This window comes from Herpailurus yagouaroundi, unplaced genomic scaffold (assembly GCF_014898765.1).
Source record: "Herpailurus yagouaroundi ecotype Mexico unplaced genomic scaffold, PumYag 140, whole genome shotgun sequence".
Taxonomy (NCBI): Eukaryota; Metazoa; Chordata; class Mammalia; order Carnivora; family Felidae; genus Herpailurus; species Herpailurus yagouaroundi.
The window spans coordinates 54,775,865-54,795,690 of record NW_024412395.1 but is presented as its reverse complement, the minus strand read 5'-3'; the positions used below and the strand labels follow the sequence as shown (position 1 = coordinate 54,795,690).

Genomic DNA, 19,826 nt, shown 5'->3' with positions numbered 1-19,826 from the left:
TCCAGGCTCTGAGCCATCAGCCCAGAGCCCGACGCGGGGCTCGAACTCACGGACCGCGAGATCGTGACCTGGCTGAAGTCGGACGCTTAACCGACTGCGCCACCCAGGCGCCCCTATAGTATTTTTAACATATGATACATTGTGTATGATACAGTATATAATGTATATATTATATAATGTGTGATACATGAAGTATGGATATTTTTAATGCATGAAATGTTTCTAGTGGAAGGATACATGTACAGACATTAACATACCTTACCTATATGTTCTATGCCTTTCTTAGAATTGTATCATGCTACACATCCTCATTCTTTTGCATTAAAAATTTTTTTGTTGGGGGGCGCCTGGGTGGCTCAGTCGGTTAAGCATCCGACTTCAGCTCAGGTCATGGTCTCGTGGTCCGTGAGTTCGAGCCCCGCATCCGGCTCTGGGCTGATGGCTCAGAGCCTGGAGCCTGCTTTGGATTCTGTGTCTCCCTCTCTCTCTGCCCCTCCCCCATTCATGCTGTGTCTCTCTCTGTCTCAAAAATAAATAAACGTTAAAAATTTAAAAAAAAGAATTTTTTTTTGTTGGATCTTAAGTGTAAAGCTCTCTCATTCTTAGCAGTGGCAACAACAGTGTTGTATTGAATGAGTATCTTGTCATTTAATAAGATTCTTATTGATGGGTATTTATTTTCAGTCATATTTCAGCTAACACTGTGGTGAATATCCTTATATACATGTACTCTTTTTTCCCTTAGAGAAAGTAAACATATCTGAAAGATAAATATCTAGGAGCAAAATTCCTGGATTAGAGGTTACAGTGCATGTATTTAATTTTTTTTTTTTTTTTTTTTTTGAGAGAGCATGCGTGAGCGGGGCAGGGGCACAGAGGGAGAGAGAGAGTCTTAACCAGACTCCATGTCCAGCGCGGAGCCTGCCGTGGGGCTCCGTCTTAAGACCTTGAAATCAAGACCTGAACCAAAATCAAGAATCAATACTTAACCACCTGAGCTACCCAGGCACCCCCTACAATGTATGCATTTACAATTTTGGAGGATACTGGAAGTTGTACCAATATGTTCTTTGCATAAGTTCTCTTCCCTAAAGACAGGCCATGCTGTTGGTTTCCTTGAAATCTTCACTGGCTTTTCTTTTGCCTTTATTTCCTTTCAACTGTATTAAGGTATAATTGATACATAAAATTGTATTCCATTACCTTTAAATTGAGGTCTGTTGAGTCTGCTGATAATTACAGAATTCCTGCTTTGCCAGATGCTGGAGATACAAAGATGCACTAAAGTTTTCACAGTCTAACAGGTTAAACCAGGGTCTCCCAATAGCCACATCATTGATATTTTGGGTCTGCTGATTGTTTGTTGTGGGGGATGTCCTGTGTATTTTAGGATGTTTAGCAGCATCCTTCACTTCTACCCACTAGATGCCAGTAGCACTCCCTACCTTACAGTCATGACAATAAAAAATGGCTTCAGACATTGTCAAATGTCCTCGGGAGGGCAGGACTCCTCTTCCCTTTGGGAACCATTGGGTTAGCAGACATGTAGAAGATTGTAATATAAAGTGGCAAATGATGTACTAACATTGAACTGATAGTACTTTGGGAGCAGAGAGAAGTAACCTTCCGATTGACATCTTTAAAGTCTTAGCTTAGATGCTACCTTGTCCCATAGCCGTTAGAGCCTCCTGCCTCCTTTAAATTACTGCTTGTTTAATAGCATCTATTTCCCTTGTTCTGTATTATAGTTACATGTTTGTCTCCTTTTGGAATTCAGTAGTCATTTCTCACTCATTTTTACGTCTGCTTTTTTCTTTTTCTTTATTTTTTTAAAACATTTTTTAAAAATGTTTTTATTTTTGAGACAGAGCATGAGCAGGGGAGGGGCAGAGAGGGGCTGAATCTGAAGTAGGCTCCAGGCTCTGAGCTGTCAGCACAGCGTCCGACGCAGAGTTCGAACTCATGGACTGTGAGATCATGACCTGAGCTGAAGTCAGAGGCTTAGCCGACTGAGCCACCCAGGCGCCCCTCTTTTTTTTTTTTTGAGAATGAATAAATGAACAAATATCAGTAATGGATACAGAAAAAAACATAGATTTGTCTGGTAATATATAAGGCAAATTTTACCTGCTTGCTTCTGAAATAGTTAACTTTGTTCCGATGTATGGGATGCGTGGTACCTGTTTATTTCATACCACTTTGAGTTGTGTAATTGTGCGAAATTTGTAGCTTTTAACAGACTCTTTACGTTTAGAATTCTGTTTCAGAAACCAACCTATAAACCTGTGGAGAAAAAAGCCAATAGAAGCAAAAGGAATTTTAGATTTAGTCTTGCCTGAATGTGAGGGAATTTAGAAGAATTAAATGACTTCACCTGAAGTCTTTTTTTTTTTTTTAACTCTGTTAAGTTTTGTATATTCTAAGAATAATGTGATGAGAGATTTTAAAAATGTAACTTCTTTATCTTTGAGCAATGCATACTGAACAGTTTGTGGATGAAATGTTATATCTGGGATTTGTTTCAAAATAACATGGAGACTATGTGGGTATGGATAAACAGAATTGTTCCAGAGTTGATTGTTGAAGCTGCATGATGGGTACATTGGGGGTTTATTATATTGTTCTAATTTTGTATATATTTGAAGTTTCTATACCAAAAAGCTTTTGGAAATGTAGGTCTTGTTCTCTCCTGTTTTTTATTAGGGGACATTATGGATTGCTGAGGTTTTAAAAGAGAAATTTATAAGATTGGACTTTAATTTTGGTGTCTAAAATCCCCTGTGTTGTTTTGGTTAGTGAGCCTTGTTCATAATAATAGCTTGGACATGGTTGTGTCACAAGTGTCAAGAGGGTGTATGGTTCTATGAAAACCTGGAAGATGGATTTTGACTGTTGAGACTGTTTCCCTGCTTTATCATGAAGATATGTGAAGATAAGTGATAAATTTTAGACACTATCCAGTTATACTAAACTACAATGAAATATTCTTGATTTTTCTTACACATGAAAGGGAAAAACTAGATAGATTTTTTATAAATGCTTTTGCTGTTTAAATTCTGGCAAAGGGATAGTAACTAAGGCCCAAGAGTTTGAGAGAAGAGAGGAGTTGAACAGGTTTCTTAGAGTGCAACTGTCTTTTGTCAAGTAAGTCAGATAGCCCTTAATTTTGATATTATGTGGTTAAGAGAAGGATGCATATTTTCATATTTCCAAGAAGCTTACAGATTTGTTGGGGGTATTTAAATCAGACACATGGAACAGTAATCAACTATATAAACCTATGTACAATTGACAGTATAAATCAGTGTGATGTTATAATTGTATGTTACAGATAATTGTGTAGAAGTTCAAAGAGGTCTCCAGTTGTCTGGGAAGACTTACAGAGAACAGAGAACCTCCAGAACTTCTGTAGAGGAATCTAAATTTGTATAGGTAGAGAAATGAAAGGAAGATATATACCAACAAGGCAAAAAGCATTAAGAGCACAGAGGCAGCCTATCCAGGAGACAGCCTAGCATTTCCCAAAAAAATGGTTTATGAGATGTTATTAGATATTATTAAACAAGTTAATGATAATTCTCTTTAACATGTAAAGTTTCTGAGAAATCCTGTGGAAAATAAACCTTGACTGTTTAAGGAAATGAAGTAGCATCCTTTTTCTTTTTTAAATTATGTATCTCTAAAGATTCGTATTTTGTTGGGTTAATTATAAGGAACACTTCGGAAAATACTGTAATAGCTGAAGAGAAGGCTGGGATGTTGTTTGGGGACTGGTGGCTGATAGGACACGTTTGGGTAAGACTGGGGAGCACTGACTATACTACTGGTGAGGATTTTAATATTTTTAACTGAAGGTTAAAAGGTTGAAGGTTTTTGAATAGATGAATAACATGAATTGATCAGTTCTTGGAAGGCGTACTTCAAGAATAGATTGGAATGGGAAGAAATTAGCACTAAAGAAGGTAGGAAGCTATTTCAGTTATGCAGGAATAAAGTAAGGAAGTATGAATGTTAGACATTTCAAAAGACAAATCCACACGATTTGGGTGATTAGCTGTTGGGAATAAAAGATTAGTCTTTTGTTTTAAAAAAGGTCATAATCATTGACAGTTGGGAAGGGAAACTGATCTAGGGGAAGCAAAGGGGAAGCAAAGGGAAAGCAGTTTTAATGGATTGAATTTGTAGTTCTAGGTTGAAATGACTATTGGTAGTAGACATAGAGGACTGAAATTCTGTAGAGGTGATGGACATGAAGTCATGAGAGTAGGTAAACTGGACAAGAGACTTAGAAAGATTTTCAGGAGATTTTTAGGGATGGAGACTGCAGTTAGCTGCCTTGGTAGTATCAATAAAACATATAGAAAAAGCTATATTTTCTACCATTTCTAGGATAATCTTGTAGGATTATAAAGTTTTAGTGGGTAATAATTTCTTTGGGTAGCAGAAGGACAGGCATTTGTTCTAATGTCTGGCATCAGAAAATTTAGTTTGGACTCCATAGATTTGGTTTTGGATGTTTTGTTGGTTGAGATTTGACTTGTCGGATTGTTTTTTCTCAGAAATGCATCTCCATGGATTGCTTATTGGTTCTGTTATCGCCTCTGCTTTATTTGAAAGAGCTTATTTTATCCTAGTCTTTTAATAAGTTAGAACACCAGACTTGAAAAGATTCTGTAAGGAGGAATTAAATGCTATATGAAACCAGTCCACATATATACCAGTGCATTTATTTCCTAAGGAAAATTTGCTTTCTTATTTACCTAAGCCCTTTCTTGTGATAACTTTTTTATTGCCTACTACATGTAACTCACTAGGATACTCTTTAATTCCCAGCATTTCACCAAATCCAGCTATTATCTTGGGTCCTCTAATATGCTAAAATTCTTTCTTTGAATGCTTAAATGAAGGTGGAATAGAATATAAGCATTTATTTTTAAGAGGAAGGGGGTTTCACCTTAAACCTGTGAAAATAAAACATCAGGCTTTGAAGTATTACCTTATAATTTGGATAAATAAGTAGGCAATTGGTTTTTATGTTATAGTGTTAAATGGCAGAAAGTTAACTGATAAGGACCATAAGGAAATCTTTTTGAAAAATATCCTTAATTTTGAGTAACATTATTTCTCTCTTTATTTTTCTTTCACCCTACTTTTGAGGAATGTGGCTTTTCCCCTACCATTTTTCTTCAGCCTGGACTTGTTTCAGCAGCAGTAATCACTTAGGGTTGGCATGAGAAGTTAAAGAAGATTTAAAGTACTTGTTTGCCACAATTGAAGTAAAAGGAGTATTTTGAGTTCTAGTCGCATCTTTTCAATTGCTTTTACCAAATCTTCAGAATCCTTTTTGAAGAAAAAATTACGTTCCATAGTGAAGAAACTATACGTATTCTAGAGTTCCTGTTTTAACTGGCTAGTAGTAGAAGTAGTTTACCATTTTATCGTTTTGCATTTTGAAGTGGGTGTATATTGGGAAAAAAGAAAAATGTGGAATTCCAATTCCTTGAAGATGTAATTTGAAAGTTTTAAAATGTGATTTAAAAAATGGAGATGGTAGTCATTAGTGCTATCTACCTATTGTGTCTGGTTTTCTTTCTGGGCACACCCAACTTGGGTGTAGCCCTATAGCTTACTTTGGCCAATGAAACAGACCATAGTGACTACTCTGCTAGCCTTGACCCCTAAGTGTGGAAAGCAATGCAGTACACCCTCAGCTGACCTATGATGGACATGAATAAAAAGATAAACCACTGAGGTTTCAGGGCTTGCTTGCTATTGCTCCTGCAACCTAATTTTGCCCTGCATGGTTCAATATGGTAGGCACTAGCTGTCTGATGCAGTGAAGCACTTAAATTGTGGCTGGATTGAACTCAGATATGATTAAGTGTAAGATACAAACTGGATTTTGAACATTTTAGTATGCAAGAAAATAAGAATGTAAAATAGGTCAATTTCTGTACTGTTTATGGGTTGAAGTGTAATTATTTTGAATATATTGGGTTAAATGACATATTATTAAAATTCACTGTTTTTAAGTTTTTTTATGTGGCATCTAGAAAATTTAGAATTACGTAAGTGACTTGCATTATGTTTCTGTTGGGCAGCACCTGTGTTGTGTAGCCTACTCTGACTAAAATCAAAATTAATACTGTAGGGTGCTCTAACAAAAAAATCTTCAGATGTGGTTCAAGGATCAGGCAGCAAGGAAACTGATATTAGAGGCTGGGAAGATGCTGTGCAGAGTCGTTTGCAATAACTTGAGGACAAGTAATATACCTAATGCATTTGTAGCTTTAGGGGATGAAGCTGGAAAACAAATTGTATTTTAACTGCTGTTGGCTCCATTTGACAAGATATAAGGAAATGAGCTAGAAAATGATTGGCTGGTTTGCATGTAGGAATGAGAAGCTATTTGGGGATTTGTAGGATTGGAAGAAGCAACTGGTTCTCACATTCAGTCAGTAAGAGATGAAACTGAGAAGCCTTTTGAGAAAATAATTAAAAGTCTTATGGCAAGGATCCAAACAAGGTGATGACCATCATCCATTGTTAAAATATCTGAATGCATTAAGGTGACTCAGAGTAATGGCCTACTAATTCATTTTGGTTAGGGAAAAGAGATGAAAGTATGGCTTCCTTACTAAAGCCAGGTAAAGGTAAGCCCTAAGTACTCAGAATTAGGTAGAGAGACACAGTTTCATGTGACAAGAAAGCCAGCAAATCTAGTCAGTCTAAGCTGTATCTAGAAAAAAAATCTGTGGTCTAGATACTGGCACTTGGAAATGGCTAGAATCAAACATATAAGAAAGCCTTCTAAGTTTTTCAGGGAGTTGTATAGCTGAAGAAACCACAAGCATGAAAAAAGTGTGAAAAAATTGTAACTGATTGAGATTTAATATTCTTAGTCCCTGCCCCTTAACCTTGTACCAGCAGGCTGAGAATTCTGCTTAGCTGGGGAGGCACATTCTGTGTCCACTTCATTTGTGGTAAGCAGGATAATAGACAAGGAAAAACGTCCTGGAGGGTAGAGCTAAGAGGCATAGAGAACACTGCTGAGAAACTCCTCCTAGTGATCAGAGTATACCCTGCCCCCACCCCGTCTGTTCAGCGAGGTTTATGAATTACTATGAACCACTGACTGTTGTCTCTCCTGTTCCCTTTCTTTTGAGTGAGAGTGGTTTTCTATGGTTATACTTAACCTCATTCTTACCTCATTTTTATGGTTATACTTATATTTACATATATCATTGTGTATTTTTTATGTGTAGGGAGAGGTAGATAACTTGTTTTAGTAAATAGGTTTCTGTGAAGAGGGGCCACATCTGGATCTGATAGATTATTTCCATACCATCAACAGATCCTGGTCTTTGAGCTTAATGCTATTACTAGATGGAATTTTCAGGTTGTGTTCTACAGGTAGGGGACAGGTGTATTCCTCTTGTCGGAAGGAGAATAAATTAAATGTTTGACCACAAAGGGGACTTGGGAGTCAGGATTCTTCATAAATAGTCCAATTCTGTTCTCTTGATGTTTCCTGTCATTTTTGAAGTCAGGTGTGGCCATGTGAATTATGGCCAATAAACTGAATTGAAATTTAAAAGCAGGATGTGGTTTACCACATTCCTTTTTACCTTGTTCATCAAGGCAGTCTTGGAAGTGTGTGTCAGGTAGCATTTAGGTTCATGAGGGACTGATGAGCCAGCTGACCCCCCCTGCAAATCTGAATTGGATATGTAAAATTAGTGAGAAATAAATAATTTTGTTGTGTCAAGCCATTGAGATTTGGGATTGTTTATTACTGTGGCACAACCTTACTAGTCCTGATTGATGGGTTAGATTATAATTTTAGTGACAGTAGGTGCTCATTAAATGTTTGGGTTGAGGACATTGGAATCTAAGGGCAAAGGAAAATGGATAAACTCTAAAACTGCTGAGGTGCGGCTTTTGGGTTTGTTTTCCTTGTGATAGCCAAGCCCAAGAATGACAAGGTGCCCCTCTTATGTAGGTGGTATGGCAAAGAGATGATGTTAAGTAGAAGACAAAGGAAAAGATAGAAAAACAATGAAACTTTTAACATACAACTAAACATAATTGTTCAAAGTTGTACATAGGTGGTGTGGTTTCCTATTCCTGATGATAGCAACTCAAGTTAAGATTGTTGAAAATCCACAGAAAGTGTTGTTGAATAATCCTTAGGGGGAAAAATAGGCATTTCTGAGACATTGAGGAAAAGGAATCTTTTGTTTAAATGGAGAAATTTTTTTAAAATGAGGCAGGGGAAAAAACCCCAAACTATTATTTTTCCTAGTCATATAGTGGTAGCAATATGGCTATCAGAACCTCAGTATGTAAAACTGACCTCATGGAGTTGCTCTGATTTACATGAGGACCTGGGACCCTACGTATTCATTTTCTCTACTGACAGATTTACAGTTTATAGTGTCCTTTACAGACACTTTGAAAGCCCTTAAGCTGCAACAGGTATAGCCACTGTGGCATAGTTTTTGGAGTTTCTTAGGAGAAGCCTCAGGAGAAGCCTTAGGAGAAGCCTCCGATTCTTTAGGCCTAATTTTTCCAGTATTCAGATACAATTTTTAACAAACTTGGCTGATTTCCAGTTTCAAGTTGGGTTGGAAGATACACATTAGAAAGGATAATGGGTGTGTAGCTTGGGAGACAGGGTTGATATCACTAGAGTTGGGAAGAAGGCAAAAAAAAAAAAGTAGATATATGAAATAAAAAAATGGAATTCTGGACTTAGTGCAGTGTTCTAGGGCTTGTCCAGTACCAAATTATTTTAATAATGAATTGCAGTCATTAAAGATTAAATAATATTTTCAGGTTCTGCTAAAGAAACTAGGTAAGTGTGTAATTATTTCTGGAGAGATTTCCATTCAAAATATGGTACCCTGTGGTTATCTTGTAAACTACCATCCTAAACAACTCATGCCTTGAAGGTTTTGAATTTTAGAAGTTTTCAGTGTATTTTTAAAGTGATTCGAAGGGCACCCAGGAGCCTCAGTTGGTTGAGTGTCCAACCTCGGCTCAGATTGTGATCTCATGATTCGTGAGTTCAAGCCCTGCAAACGGGCTTTCTGCTGTCAGTGCAGAGCCCGCTTTGGATCCTGTGTCCCCCACCCCCACCCCCCATGTCCCTCCCTCTCTTGTGTGCGTGTGCTCTCTCTCTCAAAAATAAATAAACATTAACAAAAATAAAGTGGTATACAAATAAACATTGAAGTAGTAGATAATACTCTTCTCCAGTGTTTAATTTTAAGTTTTTATAATTAAAACTTAATGAAAAGAGCCTACCTTATTTAAATTTGAGAAAATGAGTTTATATTATGCTGTATTCCATTGCCATTGTATTTCAAGAAGTTATGATAATATGTAGTATCTAAAAAGCATAACTGAAATCTGTAATGACTATTTTTTAAAGAAATATATTTTTAAAAATTTTAGTTAACATGCAACTCAGTATTGGTAAAGAGATATTTTAAGAGAGGATTGCAAACCATGTATTTTAGAAGAGAGTTCTTGCAACATGAAATGAGAATGACTTAGTAATGAAATCAACGTAGAGGTTTTTTTTTTTTTTTTTTGGTTGCATTCTTGATGAGTAATGAAACGTATATATCTGAACATGGAAGAAGTTTATTGGGTAGCTGGCATGAAAACTGAGAATAGGATTGTGTGAGGTGAGGTTAAAGAATCATACATAACTTTTTGATTGCTGTTTTTGTAGATTTCCACCCTTGCTTTTTTACTAAGGAAAAAGAGTTTTTTTAAGTGTAATTTTGTCATCATATACTTAGACTAGGAAGTTGTTTCCAGGGATAGAATATTTAGAAATCAGGTGGTAAGAATGTTAATTAACTTCTATAAGATCCAACTTATGTTATGGTCACAGTTTTGAATAAAGAGCAATGTTTTATCTCCCAGTTTAAGTATTTAATATATTCATAATATGTCACTTCAGTTCATCTTCAGTTGTCTCCGAAAACTGAATCTACTCTTAGAATGAATGTTTGGTACTATTAGGGCATGAATAGAGAGAGTTGTGATAACCACTTGTAACAGATCACTTTCTTGCTGTTCCTTAGCAGTCAAGGATTATTGGAAACTGTCATCCTTTTTGGTATTTTAACCTGGGGATGTGGTAGAGAACAACTTTTATCTTTTTTTTTTTTTTTTAAACTTTAGAGTAACTTTAAAGTCTCTTCTTATCTGAGGGAGAGAGGAAAACTAGTCTGTAAAACTTATGGGGGAAGGGAGGAGCCTTATACTGTCTGCAGTACTGTCTTATATTGATGTGTATCCTTTACAGTTATTCTGAACTTGTTATCTGTGACATTGAAGGTTCTATCTGTGAGGATCCTCAAATGAAGTCCTCTATGGTGGGAAGCAACAGGGAAGATTTTTCCAGATTTTTTTTTTATTGTAAAAAGCACATCACATTAAATGTACCATCTTAACCATGTTTAAGTGTCTAGTTCTGTAGTTAACACTCAACCTTCATGGGACAGATCTCTAGAGCTCTTCCTCTTGTAAAACTGAAACTGTATCCATTTCCCATCTTCCCTCTCCCTAGTGCTTAGCAACCACCTTTCTACTTTGTTTCTGTGATTTTGACTACTTTAGATACTTCATATTAGTGGAATCATACAGCATTTGTTCTTCTGTGAATGGCTTATTTCACTTAGCATATAATGTTTTCAAGTTTATCCATATTGTAGCATGTGACAGGATTTCCTTTTCTTTTTTTTTTTTTTTTTTGTAAGGCTGTACAATATTCCATTGTAGGTATATACAACATTTTCTTTATCCTCCCCAGATTTTAAAAGTCACATTAATTTCATTTGATCAAACTACAGTTAAAGACATATATTCATATGTAGGGAAGCTGACTTATTTAAGCTACTTTTCCTGGGAACTAACCCCGGTAGAGAACCGATTTTTAGCAATAGTTGGAGTATGTTTTGCATAATTTTTTTCCTTGTGTTCTGACTCTATCCGTTTTTGATTATGTGACTTCTAACTACTTGAAACTACTGTTTGTTTTCTTATCTATTAAGTAGAGGATATATATTAAGTGCTTACAGTAGTGTCTGAACAAGGAGTAAATCTTAGGTGTAATTTGATAGAACGCTGCTCCCTTTAACAGAGACTTAATATTTTACTGTTTATAGTATATTAATTGCAAGTCACATAGCCTTTTTCTCATATATTTGTGGTATGGTTATAAAGTGAAGTCTTCTATAAGGCATATTAGAAAATCAGTTATTTCTAATTATGTTTACATTTGTGTGTGTGTGTGTGTATCTGATAAAAGCTTCTATTGTCTATATTTACTAGGATGAATAATCCTATTGTATAATCTCTACTTGGGTAGAAAAGCTTTGAAGATGATTCTGAAAACTGCTATAAAAAAGAGAAGGAGGATTTGAAAAAGATTAGTAGAGATGAAAGATTAATTTTAAGTAGGGGGAAGGGAGCAGTCATAGAAGAATAATCTAGGTTTAGAGAGATAGGATCTGTGGGAAAGAGATTGCTTCATGTTAAAGCACAGATAATATATGTACATATATTTTGTTTAAAATAGGTAAAGGAATAAAGTTTGGTTTTAAAACTTTCCCCTAAAGTGTTAATTTCTTTTGATTAGACTAGCACAGTTATATTTCTAGGAATCAATGTCTGGAGTTTAGAACTAGCTCCTTGAAAGAAAAATTGGAAAAAGAGACTTGGTAGCTCTCACATATCCTTAGGAATCTGAATAATTATGAATGTGAAAATCTAATTAATATATGAGATCTTGTAGGATTATCCTATAATTCTGTTCAGGTGATTTTTTTTTTTTTTTATGGCAGGTGAAACTGATTAAAGGGAAAATGTAAATAAAACTTTAGAATCAAATGAAATAATTTCATCAGAGCTTAAAAAATTGAAGGCAGAATATGAAAGCCTTTGATAAGAACAACAAAAATCCTAATGATATACTATTGATAAAGGAGAATATCTCATTTTATCAACAGTATGGTAATTCATATTTATCTAGTATTATTTATTTAAATTAAATATGCATATTCCAGACTTGATAAACCAGTTAAGAATGTATCTTAAATATTCCATTAGCTCTGTTGATAAATAGTCTTAGGAGGAAGCGTTTAGCATTTTCTGGTAATATTTTTAATAGAAATCTATGCATGTCCTGGGTTATTAATGCCTGACTAATATTGATTATACATACAGATTACCACTGGTGCCTTCATTGATTCCATGTCAGCTCTGTTTGTGTTACATATGATATGCCTGCTCACTCTCTCTTTTTACATGCTTTTAGCACGATGCTGCATATTGCTATTTATATATCCTTGAATTGAATGAATTTATATTTTCTGATTTTAACTAAATAACCTTTAAAGTGGACAAGTGTCTTTAATATCCACGTAAAGAAGCCATGCATTGACTAGCAAAGAAAATGAAGTTATCACTGAACACCCAAAAAAATGGCAGAGTAGTCACTTTCTCTCTGCTATTGATAACATTGAATCTTGCCCTAAATATTTTGTTGTGGCATTATCTAATATTGAGCTACTGTAATTAACAATAAAATTAAAATTGTTAATCTCTTACATGTATTTGTTTTCTAATATTTTATAGTCAATTAGAGTGTATATGCTTAATATTTATGGGGTGCATATTCACAGCTTTACTAATAGTGCCAATCAAAGATTTGGAGACCACTGGCTGGCTTTATCTTCCTAATCCACAAAAGCAGCCAAACTTTCTTTCCTCCTTCCTTCCTTTCTCTTTCTCTTTTTCTCCCTCCCTCCCTTCCTTCCTATTTTGTTTTATTATGGTAGGCCATGAAAACAACCATAAACGTGAGACAATACTGCCATATACCAAACCAGATGAAAAGGAAATTTAAACATTTTGAGGTAGAGAGTAAATACAATTTTAAAAATAGTGCCATTGGGGCACCTGGGCTTAGTTGGTTAAGCCTTCAACTCCTGATTTTGGCTGTGGTCATGATCTCGGGGTTTGTGAGTTCTAGCCCTTGGGATTCTCTCTCTCTCCCCTCCCCTCCCCCCCCCCCCCGCTCTTGCTCTCAAAATAAATAAATAAACTTTAAAAAAAAGTGCTGTTTATTTTAACATTCTTTTTTTTTTAATGTTTGAGAGAAAGAGAAAGCGTTGCACATGTGCACCAGCAGGGAGAGGCAGAGAGAGAGAGGGGAATAGAGAGAGAATCCCAAGCAGGCTCCATGCTGTCAGTGCAGAGCCTGGCGTGGGGCATGATCCCACCAACCATGAGATCATGACCTGAACTAAAATCTACAGTCAGGTGCTTAACCAACTGAGCCACCCAGGCATCCCTCTTTGAGAATTTCTATTTATATTGCTTCAATTTTTTTTTTTTTGCATTTAAACTTGTTTTTTCTTATGTACCCAAAGTCCTTTCAAATAAGCACATTTGTTTTTTTAAGCATATTCATTTTTTATATTGTTAGTATATATTAATACATGTATTTGCTACTAGACATGTTAAATCTGCCTTTGTTGGCTAGCTTAGGAACATCAGTGACATTCTTAGAATGCTTGCTTTCCCAGCATAACTCTTGGGAAGTGTCGTATGTACTTGTTTGCAATTCATCTTTCATTTTTTCAATCTACTCTAGGCAGGATTGTGTCCTAACTTCTCTACTGCAACAGTTTTTGTCAAGATCACCAGTGATTACCACATTTTTACATCCAAAAGTCATTTCTCAGTCTTCATTTTACCTGACTCATCAAGCACTGACACCTATGACTATGTTCTTGAAATGACTGCTTCACTTGCTTTCTGGACACTAGTTTCCTCGTGTCTCTGGCTGGTTCCTTTTAGTCTCCTCTACTTGTGAACGTTGAAGTGCCCAGGGTTTCCTTTTGTCTGTATTCCATTCCAAGTCACTCTCAGTAATCAGCTGTATATGCTGATGGATGTCCAAATTTATATCTGCAGGGCATGCTTTTGCCTGAACTCCAGAGCCATCAACTGCCTGATGAGCATCATCATTTGGTTATTTCATAGGCACCTCCAAACTTTCATATCCAAAAATGGGGGCCTGATTGGCACCCTTCTCCCACAGTCTTTTCACCTTCCAGTCTACCCTATCTCAGTTAATGGCAGCTCCATCTCTTTTATTACACAGCACAAAAACCTTAGAATTGTCTTTAACTCCTTTCTTGTTCTCACACCTCACAAAAAAACAAACCTGTTAGTAATTAACAGGTTGTTAGCAAATGTCATGGACTCTACCTGACTGGCCAGTCCTTACTACTTCCTCAATAACACCTTAATTTTAGGCCACTATCATCTTTTGCTTTGGTAATTATATATTAGCTCCCTAATTTAATTAGTTTCCCTACTTATGTCCTTGTTCCCAACAGTCTCTTTAATGCAGCATCCAGAGTGATACTGAATTTATTTTAGTAAGATGTAATTTAAATTATATCACCCTTCTACTCCTAATGCCTTGGTGGCTTCCCTCACTCTGAATGAAATGTAAAGTCCTTATAATGGTCTATGAGGTAATATGCAATGTGTAACATCATATATGGTCATCTCTCCTCCTCTTCCACATTTTTACTTTGTGATCTTATCTCTTACTACACTTTCTCCATATTCATTTCATTCTACTCACACAGGCCTCTTTGCTTTTCTTTGAATACACCAAACATGCATCCAACTTGCTTTTCCTTCTGCCCAGAATACTTTCTTCCACCTTGCTCATCCTTTGCCTCCAGGCAGTTTTCTCTGACCCCTCTATTTAAAACAGCTAGTATTTCACTCCTTTCACTTCCTGCTCTCTTTACCATTCTCATTACACTTTATCACCTAAAATGCTGTGTATTTACTTAATTGTTCTGTCTTCTCGCAACTAAATAGGAAACTTGATGAAGGTAACTGTTGTATTAACTGTTTATCCTTAGAACCTACAACAGTGCCTGGCACATTATTGTCACTCACATACTTGTTAAGTGAATAATATTATATTCTAAACTTCAGTTTATGGGCTTAATTTTTAGAGCACACTCATCTCTTAAAGGTTTTTGTTTTGTTTTGTTTTGTTTTAAATTCCTATGTCGGGGAAAGGTGTTAGTTGATTATAAGGAACTAGAGATGAAGCCGCAACAAAAGAAGCTGATTGACACAGAATTCCGAAGTAATCTATAGATTACTCAAAAAAATTTTTATTTAGAATAATATTTATATTGAAGTATAATACACATTCAGAAAAATGTAAAATCATATGTGTGTACCTTGATGAATTTTTATAGAATGAACACCTAGGAAAAATTACCCATATCAAAATATAGGACATTATGAACAAACCAGCAATTTCCTTAGACCCAGTTATTACCCCTTTTTAAAGATAGGCAGTCACCGTAGAGTAGTTTTACCTGTTTTAAGCTTTATATAAAAATAGAATTTCTAGAGAGACAGAGAGAGAAAAAAATGTGAGCCTTTTGTTTTAAATTATGTTTGTGACCTTCATTCCTGTTGCATATAGGTTGTTAATTTTCATTGTTTTAACACATTTAACTGTATGAATGAATATATTATGATTTATTTTCCATTCTAATACTGGTGGACATTGGAATTGTTTCATTTAAGGTGAACTTTTAGTGTATGCATTTCTGTTGGAGTGAAATTGCTTGGGTTATAGGGTATGCATAGGTTTAGTTTTAGAAGATGTGGTCAAAAGGTTTTCTAAAATTACACCGATTTATACACCCACTAGTAGTGTGGGAGAGTTTTAGTTATTCCACTACTTTGCCAACAGTTGGCCTGGTCTGTTTTGAATGTTAGCCATTGTGGTGGTATGATACCTCATTGTGATTTTGCTTTTTATTTTCCTGATACCTAATAATACTGGGTACTTCTTCATACTTGTATGGTCTATTTTGATGGATTATTACTTCCCTTTCCTCTGAGCCTTACAAATAGATTTCTAAGAATGATTAGGTACCACATGTAAGACATTAATAGAGCACAGTAAAAAATATTTTCCTGTCGTCTACACTCAGCTATTGAGGAAGATGTAACCTTGACTGCCTAGTACTGGAGACTTATTTTTAAGGTGTCTGTAATTAAAATGATATGCAGTTAGCAAAGGGGAATTATTTCCAATTTATTGGGTTAATTAATTTTATCATTAAGATTCTAAAATACCCCAGATTGCGTATGAACAAGTGGAGTGATTTAAAAATTGGTGTAACACATTTTGGGCAATTAATCTATTATTTTTAGTGAACACTTAGTGGTCCTGTCCCTATGAAATGACTTTTAATCTTATAAAAAAAACACTGCTCTTTATGTATTATTTGCAGATAGAAGGAGCATAGAGAAGCAGAGGGCAAAGTCTCTCCAGGTAGATTATTGCCTATATTGGAAGTTCCTCCTTAGGGAAGTTTTTGTTCATTTAGTCAGGTTGTATTTTCTGAGCACTTTGGAGTGAAGCACTCAATATCTAAAGGGATGTATGAGCCAATAAATATAATTCTACCATAAGTATATATAAAAGAGATGACATTTGAAGTAGCCTTTAAGGATAAATAGAGGTTAGTTCGATGAAAAAGGAAAAGAGATAGAAAACAGTCCAGGCAAGATGCACACACAAGGGAGTGACATTGAGAGAGGGCATGTATTCTGAAAATGGTGAGAATTTCAGTGGGTTTTTTTTTTTTTATTGTTTATTTATTTTGAGGGAGAGAGTGCAAGTGGAAGAGGGGTAGAAAGAGAATCCCAAGCAGGCTCCCACTGATGTGTGTGGGGCTTGATCCCATGAGCTGTGAGATGATGACCTGAACCAAAATCAAGAGTCAGATGCTTAACCCACTGAGCCACCCAGGAGCCCTGAGAATTTCAGTGTTTTTAATAGGTTTGGAAGACCAGGCTGGGGCCAGGTTGAGAACATTCTTGAATACCAAGTTAATGAGTGTGGTCTTTATACTGTAGAAAATAGAGAATTAGTGTAAGTATGGTTATCAGGAAGGTGATGTCATTAGATTTTTATTTAAGAAGAACATTTTAGAGGCTGTGGAGAAGATGGATTAGCAAAAGAGGAAGATGAGAGGCTGGCAATGGACTGACAGGACTCAGCTAGAGTTGATAGTCCGAAAAATTAGGTGACTTGTAATGCTGTCAACTAAAGGAGAAGGTTGGTTGGTGGACAAGATGGGTTCAATTTACATGTGAAGTTTTTTTGCTTGTGCTGTATTCAGATTCAGTAAGAAAGGACACTAAATTGTGAGTATTTATGTCCATGACACAATGTTTAAACGTATTTTGTAGGTTCCAGTAAGAGAACTAGCAATGGGGGCAGGAACGTGCTATATAATATCTTCATTCCCTCAGTCAAGTTGCATTTCATTCTTGCCCTCTCTCATCAATTGCTTTTTTTTCTTCTCTTTGGTGTCTTCAAGTCTTCTGTCTCTCTAGACTGCTTTATCCATCCTTGATATTAGTATTTTGTCCTCCTTTTTACCTGCTACCTCATCACAAATAATGTAAGATGAGCAGCTTTAAAAACATCTGATAAACTGCCTCATGTGTGGACTTCAAACTTACTCTACTCTGGATATGTGGTATCCATGTACTGTGTCTTTTCTTTAACTTACAAAGCTAGTATTATGCAGTATTTGTGCAAGTACTTACGTATCTGGTCATAGTGATACAGATGGACATCAGATTATAAAGGAACAGAAGTCAATACACATTTATGTTTTGTATTTGGAGGAATTTTATATATAGTGTAATTCTTCATCTTTTCACTGAGCAAATAGAAACCAATTTTCCTTCAATTTCTAGCCATCGAATTCTCTCTGCATCTGGAGTCTAGCATTGTTCACAGCACATAGCAGCTAATTACTTATGGGATGAACAGATGTGCTTGTAGAGGGAGTTGTGGCTGTGCTCCATCAGCTGAACTTGTAGGTTCTATGGGTCATCATCCCCTCCTCACTTTTTAGGGGTTTCAAAATCCTGTATTTTCAACCAGTCTCTCTGTAATAGATCTTTCTCATAAGCATTTAAACATGTTCAAGTTTTTTGTGTCTTTAAAAATAAAACAAAACACTCCCTCCCCTTAATTCTCCTCTTTGGTCCTCTCAAGCTTCTATTGCCATATTTTTGTCTCTCTCTCAAACCAGACTTCTTGAAGAACTTATCTGTACTTGTTATTAAACACATTCGCACTTGCCCACTTTCTTAGTTTCTTTCTTAACTTATTTGCAGTATTTGATGTTGACCACTTCCTTTCTTTCTTGAAACACATTCTTTCATTGATGTAGCACATTTTCCTGGATACTAATTTCCTTTGCAGGTTCCTCCTCTTTTGCCTGTTCCCTAAATGTTTGTATTCCTCACTGGCTACTTTCTTTTCTCATCCTCTTTATAGTCGTGGAGTGATCTAACCTACTTCTTTGGAAAGACTCCCATCACTGTATATATACCGATAATTTCTGTATCTCCAGCACTTGCCTCTATTTTGAGCTCCAAAGGTATAGGTCCTGCTTCTGTACTCATTCAGACTCCATGGTCTTGAACCTTGAACTCATTAACTGTCCTTCTTTAATTCTACTTGGTCTTTCTCCAGTATTTCCTATTTTGGTGAATGGCACTGCTCTCTACCCTGTTGCCCATGCCATGCTTCCCTTTCTTCCTACTCCCCCCCCCCCCCCCGATACTTTGTTGTGGTCATCCTGATAAAATAAACTAGTTTTACACTGTTTGAGGTGTTTTTCTTGGTTGTTGGTTATACATTCTAGTTTTCATTAGTTTAAATTCAGCAGTTACAAGACACATTTGATTTTTTTAAAGCTATTTTTGCCCCAATTATTAGTGACTAATTTGGATTTAAAATAATAATTTTCCATTGAGATTTTTGGTTTACTACATAAATCAGAATAAAAATCTGTGAGAATTTGGTTTACCGAAGATGGTTATATTCAGTGTTTGTTTTAAATCCTGTATTGTTTATTTATTTATTTATTTATTTTTTTAATTTTTTTTTTTTCAACGTTTATTTATTTTTGGGACAGAGAGAGACAGAGCATGAACAGGGGAGGGGCAGAGAGAGAGAGGGAGACACAGAATCGGAAACAGGCTCCAGGCTCTGAGCCATCAGCCCAGAGCCCGACGCGGGGCTCGAACTCACGGACCGCGAGATCGTGACCTGGCTGAAGTCGGACACTTAACCGACTGCGCCACCCAGGCGCCCCAGTATTGTTTCTTTAAAAAAGTTTTCTGAGATGAAAAACCTCTTCATTTTCATGTAGAAAATGATATTGTATCATTATCGATATAAAGATGTTTGGCTCTGCTGAGAAAATGACACAACTTCCTGCCATGTCCATTCTTCCTTACCATTGCCTCCTCATTTTGTTTCCCAATCTGGTTTGTAATAAAACTCCTTGAAAATAGAAACTGTCTCTCATATTTCTGTCTCCTTCCATAGTGACATCGTGGCCATTATAGATATTTTCGTAATGATGACTTAATTTAAAGGTTAGATTTGTGAGTAACAGTTTCAAGTGAATGATCCCTTCTTTTGCATTCACATAGTACCTATTGATAGGAACGATTGATATAGGCTGTGAAGGGTTTTAGAATTTGCTCCAATCTGAATTGACTGTTGGATTTATTGATAAGCTGAACGAGTATATAATTGAAGTTTCAGATTGCTTGTGATTTAGCCTTCGCTTGCTTAAAAGAAATGTCTTTTTCTTTCTTTCTTTCTTTCTTTCTTTCTTTCTTTCTTTCTTTCTTTCTTTCTTTCTTTC

At 35.9% G+C, this 19,826-nt stretch overlaps 1 protein-coding gene across 1 annotated transcript in view; it reads left to right on the top strand.

Annotated features, from left to right (window-relative positions):
- SP3 (Sp3 transcription factor) overlaps window positions 1-19,826 on the top strand; it is a 59,926-nt gene that overhangs the window by 29,442 nt on the left and 10,658 nt on the right. The window lies entirely within an intron of this gene.